Source organism: Triticum urartu, chromosome 4A (genome assembly GCF_056163025.1).
Source record: "Triticum urartu cultivar PI428250 chromosome 4A, HENAU_Tu73, whole genome shotgun sequence".
Classification (NCBI taxonomy): Eukaryota; Viridiplantae; Streptophyta; class Magnoliopsida; order Poales; family Poaceae; genus Triticum; species Triticum urartu.
In genome coordinates this window covers 371411239-371421800 of record NC_141876.1, presented here as the reverse complement: position 1 = coordinate 371421800, position 10562 = coordinate 371411239, and positions in this window count along the sequence as shown.

Genomic DNA, 10562 nt, shown 5'->3' with positions numbered 1-10562 from the left:
GGCTTGAAAATGTGCTTGATGACCCACTTCCTATTGATGATAGTTTTCCTGATGAGCAGTTAGCTGCAATAAATGTTGCTAATAGTACTCCTTGGTATGCTGACTATGCTAATTACATTGTTATTAAATATTTGCCACATAGATTTACGTATCAACAAAATAAAAAAATTCTTCTATGATTTGAGACATTACTTTTGGGATGACCCACATCTTTATAAAGAAGGAGTAGATGGTATTATTAGACGTTGTATACCTGAGCATGAACAGGGACAAATCCTACGGAAATGTCACTTCAAGGCTTATGGAGGGCATCACGCTGGAGATAGAACTGCTCACAAGGTATTGCAGTCTGGATTTTATTGACCTACTCTCTTGAAGGATGCTCATAAGTTTTTCTCATCTTGTGATGAATGTCAAAGAATAGGTAATATCGGTAAGCGTCAAGAAATGCCTATCAATTATTCACTTGTTGTTGAACCATTTGATGTTTGGGGGTTTGATTACATGGGACCTTTTCCTTCCTCTAATGGGTATACACATATTTTGGTTGCTGTTGATTATGTTACTAAATGGGTAGAAGCTATTCCAACTAGTAGTGCTGATCACCACACCTCTATTAAAATGCTTAAGGAAGTGATTTTCCCAATGTTTGGAGTCCCTAGATATTTAATGACTGATGGTGGTTCACACTTTATTCATGATGCTTTCCATAAAATGCTTGCCAAGTATGATGTTAACCATAGAATTGCATCACCCTATCATCCTCAGTCTAGTGGTCAAGTTGAACTTAGCAATAGAGAAATAAAATTAATTTTGCAAAAGACTATCAATAGGTCCAGGAAGAATTTGTCTAAGAAATTAGATGATGCACTTTGGGCTGATAGGACAGCATATAAAAATCCTATGGGTATGTCTCCTTATAAAATGGTTTATGGAAAGGCTTATCATTTGCCTCTTGAGTTAGAACATAAAGCATATAGGGCAGTAAAAGAACTCAATTATGATTTCAAACTTGCCGGTGAAAAGAGGTTATTTGATATAAGCTCATTAGATGAATGGAGAACCCAAGCATATGAAAATGCAAAGATGTTTAAAGAGAAAGTTAAAAGATGGCACGACAAAAGAATTCAAAAGCGTGAGTTTAAAGTCGGAGAATATGTTCTTTTGTACAACTCTTGTTTCAGATTCTTTGCAGGAAAACTCCTCTCCAAATGGGAAGGCCCCTATGTCATCAAGGAGGTTTACCGGTCCGGTGCCATCAAAATAAATAATTCCGAAGGTACTAACCCGAAGGATGTCAATGGACAACGAATAAAGCATTATATCTCAGGTACGCCTATTAATGTTGAAAGCAATATTATCCAAACTTTGACACCAGAAGAATACATAAAAGAGTCCTACCGGAATACTCCAGAATCGTCAAAATAAGGAGGTACATAGTATGATAAACAAACGGACTCCGAAAAATCTACAAAAATATGTTTCATCAGTTTTGGAATATTTTAAAATTTTGGAAATAAAGAAACTTCCAGGAAGCGCCCCCTGGTGGGCACAAGACCCTAGGGCGCGTCATGCCTGGCACGCCCAGGTGGGTTGTGCCCACCTGGGACACCTCCTGTACTCCGTTTTTCTTCTATATGCTTGCCTTGCAAGATAAAAATTCTATATATACTTCCCGAACCTGTTAACCACCGTATCACAAAGAAAATCATCTATTTTCTTTTCTTGCTATTCTAGTCAGATTTGTCAAGCTAGGCATCATGTCTTCCTGCTCCTCCAACCACATGGAAGAAGATGATTGGCTCATGAAGACCGAGACGAAGAGGGAGCAGCCTACGGACGTAATCAAGGGAGGACAAGGCCTCTTCTTCATCACCACCACTATCTTCTTCATCACCAGAGGATAAATGAGTAACGGGTATGGGCACTCCCCTTGGCTTTCACCAAGCTTGGGGGAGGTGCCTTGGTATCGTATCATCCCACTATCTTTTGCTTTTATTTATCTTAGTTCAATATTTTGCTTTAGATGAAATAAAGTTTAGTTCGATCCTTTCTTGTTGGAGAGTTTTCTTAGTGACCTATCACTATAATTAAGTGCAAGTTATATAATAAAGTTTAGTATGAGATTTTGTTTTCATTACTCTCATGTTGCAAATAAAGAAAAGAAAAGAAACAAGAAAGAAGGAAATAAAGAAAGGATAGAGCTAATGAAAAGATTATATACTAATCCTATGGTAAGTGATAGCACCAAATAAGGAAAAGTATACGTAAGAAAAAATTTATTAGAGATTGACAAACATAGCATTAGTCAATGATGCAACTCATGAAAGAATTAATAAGGGAAGAGAAGATTCACATATAGATATACTATCCTTTGTGATTGTGAGCCCTCATCAAAATATTATATGCCAAAAATGTTTAAGCTGGACAAGGAAGACAACTTAATGGTTCATGTATGTTTATATTCACATAGAAGTCATATTGTCATAGATCCTTTAACATTTGATGCTCGCCCCTTATCTTTGCGAGCCAAAAAGTTTGTACTAAGTAGAGATACTACTTGTGCATCCAAAAACCCTTAAACCCAAATCTTTTTCAAGTGTTCACCATACCTACCTAGGGATTGAACAATATCCCTCAAGTAAGTTGTCATCGGTGCAAAAAGGCAATAAAAATTGCTTCTAAATATGTGAGATCTTTTAGTGCAAGAGAAAATTGAGCGTTGCACGAACTTGGATGATAACGAATAAAAGCGACAGACTGCATAATAAAGGTTGTCATCTTAAGGGGCAATGTAATGTGACGTTCTTTTGCACTAAGGGTTTGAGCATGCAAACAAATAAGTGCATGGCAACCTCTGCTTCCCTCTGCGAAGGGCCTATCCTTTACTTTTATGCAAACAGTCAGAGTTTTCCTTCTATTCCTTTTTATTTTCTCTTTTGGCAAGCATCATGTGGTGAGGAAAGATCTAGGCACATATGTCCAGTTGAATATACATAGCATGAGTTATTATGGTTCACATCGCCCTTTAGGTGAGTATGTTGGGAGGCGAAAACTATAAGCCCCTATCTTTCTATGTGTCCGGCTGAAATGTTTTGCTCATGTGTACTCAGTGAGTGTTAGCAATCATAGAAGACTATATGATGGTTGAGTATGTGGACTTGCTTAAAAGGCTCCGACATGTGACCCTTCCTGAAAAGATGATAAATTGTAGTTGCAAAGTTGACTGAGAACATAGTTTGTTGGTTTCTAGTAGAGTTTTTGCCTTATACTTCGATTGTGTGATGAACTGTTACTTATTCATAGGAAGTATATGAGGGGAGTTCCATGATAAAAGTCTTATGTTAAATTATGTTTCTGTTCTAATAATCAACATGATGCTTCTATGTTCGTATTTTTTTTATCGACACCTCTCTTTCAAAGCACGTGTTTTTCGATTTTGGTTTTCGCTTGAGGACAAACGAGGTCTAAGCTTGGGGGAGCTGATACGTCCATTTTGCATCATGTTTTCTTACTGTTATTTACAATGTTTTTATCCATAATGATGCTTTTTGGAGTAATTCCAATGCCTTTTCTCTCATAATTTGTAAGGAACACACCAAAGAGGGGGAATTCCAGCAGTTGGAAATATGGGCCTGGAAAAGCTACGTCAGACCACCTATTCTGCACAACTCCAAATGGGCTGAAACTTTACGGAGATTTTTTATGGAATATATAAGAAATATTGGAGCCAATAGGTACCAGAGGGTGGCCACCAGGTGGGCACAACCCACCTGGGGGCGCCAAGCCCCCCTGGCGCGCCCTGGTGGGTTGTGGCCTCCTCGGCCCACCTCCGGTGCCCATCTTCTAGTATATAAGTGGTTTTGACCTAGAAAAAATCGCAATAATATTTTCGGGACGGAGCGCCGCCGCCTTGAGGCGGAACTTGGGTATGAGAACTTTTGCCCTCCGGCGGAGCGATTCTGTCGGGGGAACTTCCCTCCCGGAGGGGCGAATCATCGTCATCATCATCACCAACGACTCTCCCATCTTGGGGAGAGCAATCTCCATCAACATCTTCACCAGCACCATCTCATCTCAAACCCTAGTTCATCTCTTATATTCAATCTTGTTATCGGAACTATAGATTGTTGCTAGGGGGTGACTAGTCATGTTGATTACATCTTGTAGTTGATTACTATATGGTTTATTTGGTGGAAGATTATATGTTCAGATCCATTACGCATATTAATACTCTTCTGATCATGAGCATGTGTGTTGGTTGTGAGTAGTTACCTCTGTTCTTGAGGTCACAGGATAAATCATGTTGCAAGTAATCATGTCAATTTGATATGTGTTCGATATTTTGATAGTATGTATGTTGCGATTCCCTTAGTGGTGTCATGTGAACGTTGACTACATGACACTTCACCATATTTGGGCTTGAGGGAATGCATTGTGGAGTAGTAAATAGATGGTGGGTTGCGAGAGTGACAGAAACTTAAACCCCAGTTTATGCACTATTTCGTAAGGGACCGAGTGGATCCTAGAGTTTAATGTTATGGTTAGAATTTATTCTTAACACTTTTCTCGTAGTTGCGGATGCCTGCGGGAGGGTTAATCATATGTAGGAGGTTTGTTAAATTAATAACATCACCTAAGCACCGGTCCACCCACATATCAAATTATCAATGTAGCGAACACAAATCAAACCAATATGGTGAAAGTGACTAGAGGAAATTCCCGTGTACCCTCAAGAACGCTTTGCTTATCATAAGAGACCATTTTGGCCTGTCCTTTGCCTCAAAAGGATTGGGCTACCTTGCTGCATACTTGTTACAATTATCGTTACTTGCTCGTTATAGATTATCTTGCTACCAAACTACTCGCTACTTACAATTCCAGCACTTGCAGACAATACCTTACTGAAGACTGCTTGTCATTTCCTTCTGCTCCTCGTTGGGTTCGACACTCTTACTTATCAAAAAGAGCTACAATTTCCCCCCTATACTTGTGGGTCATCACTCCCTTGCTAGCCCCCCTGCGAGGACGTTGGTCCAAGTCTAGCTCTGGGGCTTGAGGGCCCATTGCAAGACACTCCTCTTCAGGCTGCTTTGCTTCGTCAGCCCCACCTCCCTCTTGGGCCTCTACTGCCGCGGCGTAAAGGGCTTCGGCCCCGGCAGGATCAGTCCCGGTAGCCTCCTCCGCAGCGTGCTATTCGCTCCTCTCATAAGAAGAGCCTCCACCTTTAGTTTCCACTTCTTCTTCCTCCTCCTCTTCTCCAGGTCTTGCCTTCCCGGCAGCTCGAAGCACCTTGTCTTCTTCAATCCGCCTCTTGATATATTCTGCCTCTACCGCGGAGGTCCGCTTGAACATATTACCCTCCACTCTGGAGGCCCTGTCTTCCAAATTGGAAACCCACTCGATCTCCGCATACAGTTTGGGCAGTTGCCAATCGTCCTCAACTCCATAAGCGTTGTAGTCGGGAATCCACTTCAGAATCTGGTCCCGGGCAGAATTGATGTAACGCCCGGATAATCTTGCTACAGTAATCCCACGCTAATCATGGCACGTCATCCCGATTACTGTTGCTAACCTCGCAACGATCCGAAACCGTTCAAATTCAAATTCAAATTACAACTAACAATAAAAGTTTTCAAAAATTAAAACAAAAATGTTCGGGGGTTGCAGAATATTGCACTGGTAATTATAGTGTAGTCAACACATTTTAAAAACTGCCTAAGTATTTTAGAATGAATTAAAAACAAAAGAGAAAATAAATAAAAGAAAAAGACAAAACCTAACAAAAAAAAAAGAGGGGCAACCCACTGGGCTCCGGCCCAGCAGGCCACCAGGCCAGCCGACCGGCCCACCCCGTTCCCACATAACCCCCCCGGAACCCTAGCCCGACCCCCACTTCCCCCCCCCACTCCGAAAATATCTCCCTCCCCCCCCCATCTCTCCCGATTGGATCGGGAGGAGACGGCCACCCCGACGCCGTCGTTGCCGGCCCCGCCGATCGCCTCCTCGTCCTCCTCCTCGCCGGTCTTCCCCGACCGCCCCCGAGCCCGCTGCCCCGTTGCCCTACTCCCCCTCCTCCCCGTGAGCTTTCCCCTTCGCCCTCCTCTCCCCCTAGGTCGCCTCGGGCGTCGCCGCACGATGCGCTCCGGCGCCACCGTCGCCGCGCCGGGCCATCTCACCCCCGGCCCCTCACCGCTTCCCGTGCGGCTTCCCTGCCGCTGCTCTACCTCCCCCCCCTGCGCACGCGCCGCATCGCCCGCGCCCCGCGCGTGGACTCGCCCGCTCTGCTTCCCCCGCTCGGCTCCACCACGACCTTGCTCCGCGCTGCTCCTCCTCCTCCCCCCCTGCTCGACGCGCCACCGCGCGCGCCCGGCGCTCGTCGCCGTGGCCACCGTGCGCGTGCGCCCCGTGCACGCCTCGCCGTCCCGCTCGTCGCGCCCGAACGCCCGCAACCTCGCGCTCTCCGTGCCTGGTCCGGCCGCACCGCCCACGGCCTCGGCAAGCCCCGACCCTCCTCTTGTCGTGCTTCCGCGGCTCCGCCGCCCCCCCCAACCACGCTGCTGGCCCGCGCCGCGGCCAACCCCTCTCCGTCGACGCCCCGGCTCCGGCCGCTCCGGCCGCCGCGGCCGACGACTCCCCTGGCCGGTGCCCTGCTGCGTTGGGTCAGGGGCTCGGCCCGCTAACGGGCGCCCCGTGGCTCCTGCACCCGCGCGCCCATGCGCCCGCACCCGTTAAGGCCCCCTGGGGCCACTGACAGAGGGGGCCCACGCCCCAGAACGCTTTATTAAAAAAAAAGGAATTAAAATTAATAGTAATAAAAATAATTAATTAATTAATTAATTAATTAAGGAATTAATTAAGTTAATTAATCATAATTAGATTAATCAAATTAACTAATTAGTCTAATTGAACTGTGATTAGTTTAGCTAAAACCTAATTAACCTAAACAGTGTATGACAGGTGGGTCCCACTGGACCCACATGTCAGTTTGACCCAGTCAACTCTGTTGACTGCTGACGTCAGCATGACATCAATACTGATGTCATTAATTTATTTTCGAATTAATTTAGTTAATTAATTAAATTCCAGAAATTAATAAAATCTTTAGAAAATCATATCTTTTAATCCGTAACTCGGATTAAAATAATTTCAACATGAAAGTTGCTCAGAACGACGAGACGAAGCCGGATACGCAACCCGTTCGTCCACCACACCTCCCTAACCTATCGAACTCGCAACTTTCCCCCCCTCCGGCTCCTGTGCCCGAAAACGCGAAACACCGGGGATACTTTCCCGGATTTTATCCCCCTTCACCGGTATCACCTGTTACCGCGTTAGGGCACGCCTAGCATCGTTACTTGTCATGTCATGCTTCACTATGCATATGCTTGCATTATATTTATTGTTTCTTCCCCCTCTTCTCTCTCTAGACACCGAGACCAACGCCGCTGCTACCCCGTACGACTACGGTGTTGACGACCCCTCTCTCTTGCCAGAGCAACCAGGCAAGCCCCCCCTTTGATCACCAGATACCGCCTACTCTTCTCTATACTGCTTGCATTAGAGTAGTGTAGCATGTTACTGCTTCTCGTTAATCCTATACTGATGCATAGCCTGTCCTTGCTACTACTGTTGTTACCTTTACCTGCAAACCTAATGCTTAGTATAGGATGCTAGTTTATCATCAGTGGCCCTACATTCTTGTCCGTCTGCCATGCTATACTATTGGGCCGTGATCACTCGGGAGGTGATCACGGGTATATACTACATACTTTAAACATGATACATGTGGTGACCAAAGTCGGGTTGGCTCGAGGAGTACCCGCGAGTGATTCACGGATTGGGGGCTGAAAGGACCTTTGTCCCGACGGCCCTCTGTGTGGATCTTTGTGGCGGAGCGACAGGGCAGGTTCCGACCACCTAGGAGAGAGGTGGGCTTGGCCCTGTTCGGCGTTCGCGGACACTTAACACGCTTAACGAGATCTGGGTATTTGATCTGAGTCTGGCCATTTGGTCTATACGCACTAACCATCTACGCGGGAGTAGTTATGGGTATCCCGACGTCGTGGTATCAGCCGAAGCTTTCGTGACGTCAGCGACTGAGTGGCGCGCGCCGGATTGGACTGGAAAGCCACTAGGCTAGGTCTGCTTCCGGCCGCGTACGCAACGTGCAGGTGTGCAAAGGGCGATGGGCCCAGACCCCTGCGCCATAGGATTTAGACCGGCGTGCTGACCTCTCTGTTGTGCCTAGGTAGGGCTGCGACGTGTTGATCTTCCGAGGCCGGGCATGACCCAGGAAAGTGTGTCCGGCCAAATGGGATCGAGCGTGTTGGGGTATGTGGTGCACCCCTGCAGGGAAGTTTATCTATTCGAATAGCCGTGTCCCTCGGTAAAAGGACGACCCGGAGTTGTACCTTGACCTTATGACAACTAGAACCGGATACTTAATAAAACACACCCTTCCAAGTGCCAGATACAACCGGTGATCGCTCTCTCACTGGGCGACGAGGGGAGGATCATCGGTTAGGATTATGCTATATGATGCTACTTGGAGGACTTCAGTCTACTCTCTTCTACATGCTGCAAGACGAAGGCTCCCAGAAGCGTAGTCTTCGACAGGATTAGCTATCCCCCTCTTATTCCGGCTTTCTGCAATTCAGTCCACTTATAATAGCCTTATCCCAGTTGATACCATTGCATACATATGTAGTGTAGCTCCTTGCTTGCGAGTACTTTGGATGAGTACTCACGGTTGCTTTCTCCTTCTTTTCCCTCTATCCCTTCTACCTGGTTGTCGCAACCAGATGTCGGAGCCGAGGAGCCAGATGCCACCGTCGACGACGACACCTGCTACACCGGAGGTGCCTACTACTACGTGTTGCCCGCTGACGACGACCAGGAGTAGCTTAGGAGGATTCCCAGGCAGGAGGCCTGCGCCTCTTTCGATCAGTATCCCAGTTTGTGCTAGCCATCTTATGGCAACTTGTTTAACTTATGTCTGTACTCAGATATTGTTGCTTCCGCTGACCCGTCTGTGATCGAGCTCTTGTATTCGAGCCCTCGAGGCCCCTGGCTTGTAATATGATGCTTGTATGACTTATTTTATTTGTAGAGTTGTGTTGTGATATCTTCCCGTGAGTCCCTGATCTTGATCGTACACGTTTGCGTGTATGATTAGTGTACGGTCAAGCCAGGGGCGTCACAAGTTGGTATCAGAGCCGACTGCCTGTAGGAATCCCCCCTTCCACACTCCTTGGCCGAAGTCGAGTCTAGACATTGCAAAAACTTTTACTAACTAGGTTGTGTGCCTTACGGGCCCACGTCGCCATCGGGTGATATTAGGATCTTTTACTCCTCGATCCTTACTCTGGGACTCTGATCTCTCTTCTACTCGGGTTAAACGAATTTATTAACTCTGACACTAGGATCCCGTTACGACATTCACCCCAAAGTTGGATAAGCCCTAGTTATTCTTTAGAGTAGTATTTGAACATTGTCCACCTTGTCATTTGACTCCTGTGAAAACATCTTTGTTTTCAGATGGAACCCACGAGGCAGGTCGTGCGCCACACGACGGCCATTGGTGCCTCAGGATCACCTGCTGTGTTGGTTGAGATGATGACCTATCTGGGTTATCGCTGGCACCCTGAGTACACCGTCTATGAGGAGTACCAGGGCTTTAACCAGGAGCAGTACCGTGCCACCGTCCACCTCTACTCCCGGGATTATGACTCCACTACTGTGCTGCACACCGCTTATGGTGTTGGAGTGACCATCGATATGGCAGTTCACGATGCTGCCTATGCTGCTCTGACACGCCTTCGTAGGGAGTACCGGGAGTTGGACACCTCCCCCTTTAGGCACATTGCTATCGCATCTGATATTGGTGCGGAGGGCTACTACACTGCTGCCTACTCCACTGTCACCTGCGAGCCCTTCCACCATCAGAACTTTGTTCTGTATGCTGATGGTCTGGATCGAGCTAACCGAGCTCTTCGCCACGAGTTGTACACCACTCGTCAGCACCTCTACCGTGCTTTGACGATGTTACACCCCTTTGTTGGATCTGGGGAGCTGCCGCGTTCTGCTATCTACCCCGCCAGGACCGTGATGCCTCAGGGTGTCGGTTGGCCAGAGGTGGGAGGCTACTCTCCCGCACTTGGCCCTCTTCTGCCACCTGAGCGGCGGGTTCAGCACCAGAGCCCCCGCGGACCCCAGGTTGCCGACGTGGTGTACCCGCTGCCACACTACCAGCTTTCAGGCTACACCTACCTCCACAGTACCGCGTGGGACTGATGTAGACTTGCTTGTTACTGTTAGTTGCATTCGCCGCGAGCCTGCGTGCCGCCTATGATGTCTTAGACTTTGTACCGAACTCTGTGTAACGAGCTCTATGCATGGTCTCTTTTGTAAGATATGCCGACTACTATGTAGTATCTATCGTACTGCTTTCGTTGTGCATGTTTCTTCATGAATGATTCTTGTGTTTGCAAATTTCTAAATGCTGAACTACCCCTGTTATATATTAGCAGGATGGTTAGACCAGGTGGTCGTGGTCGTGG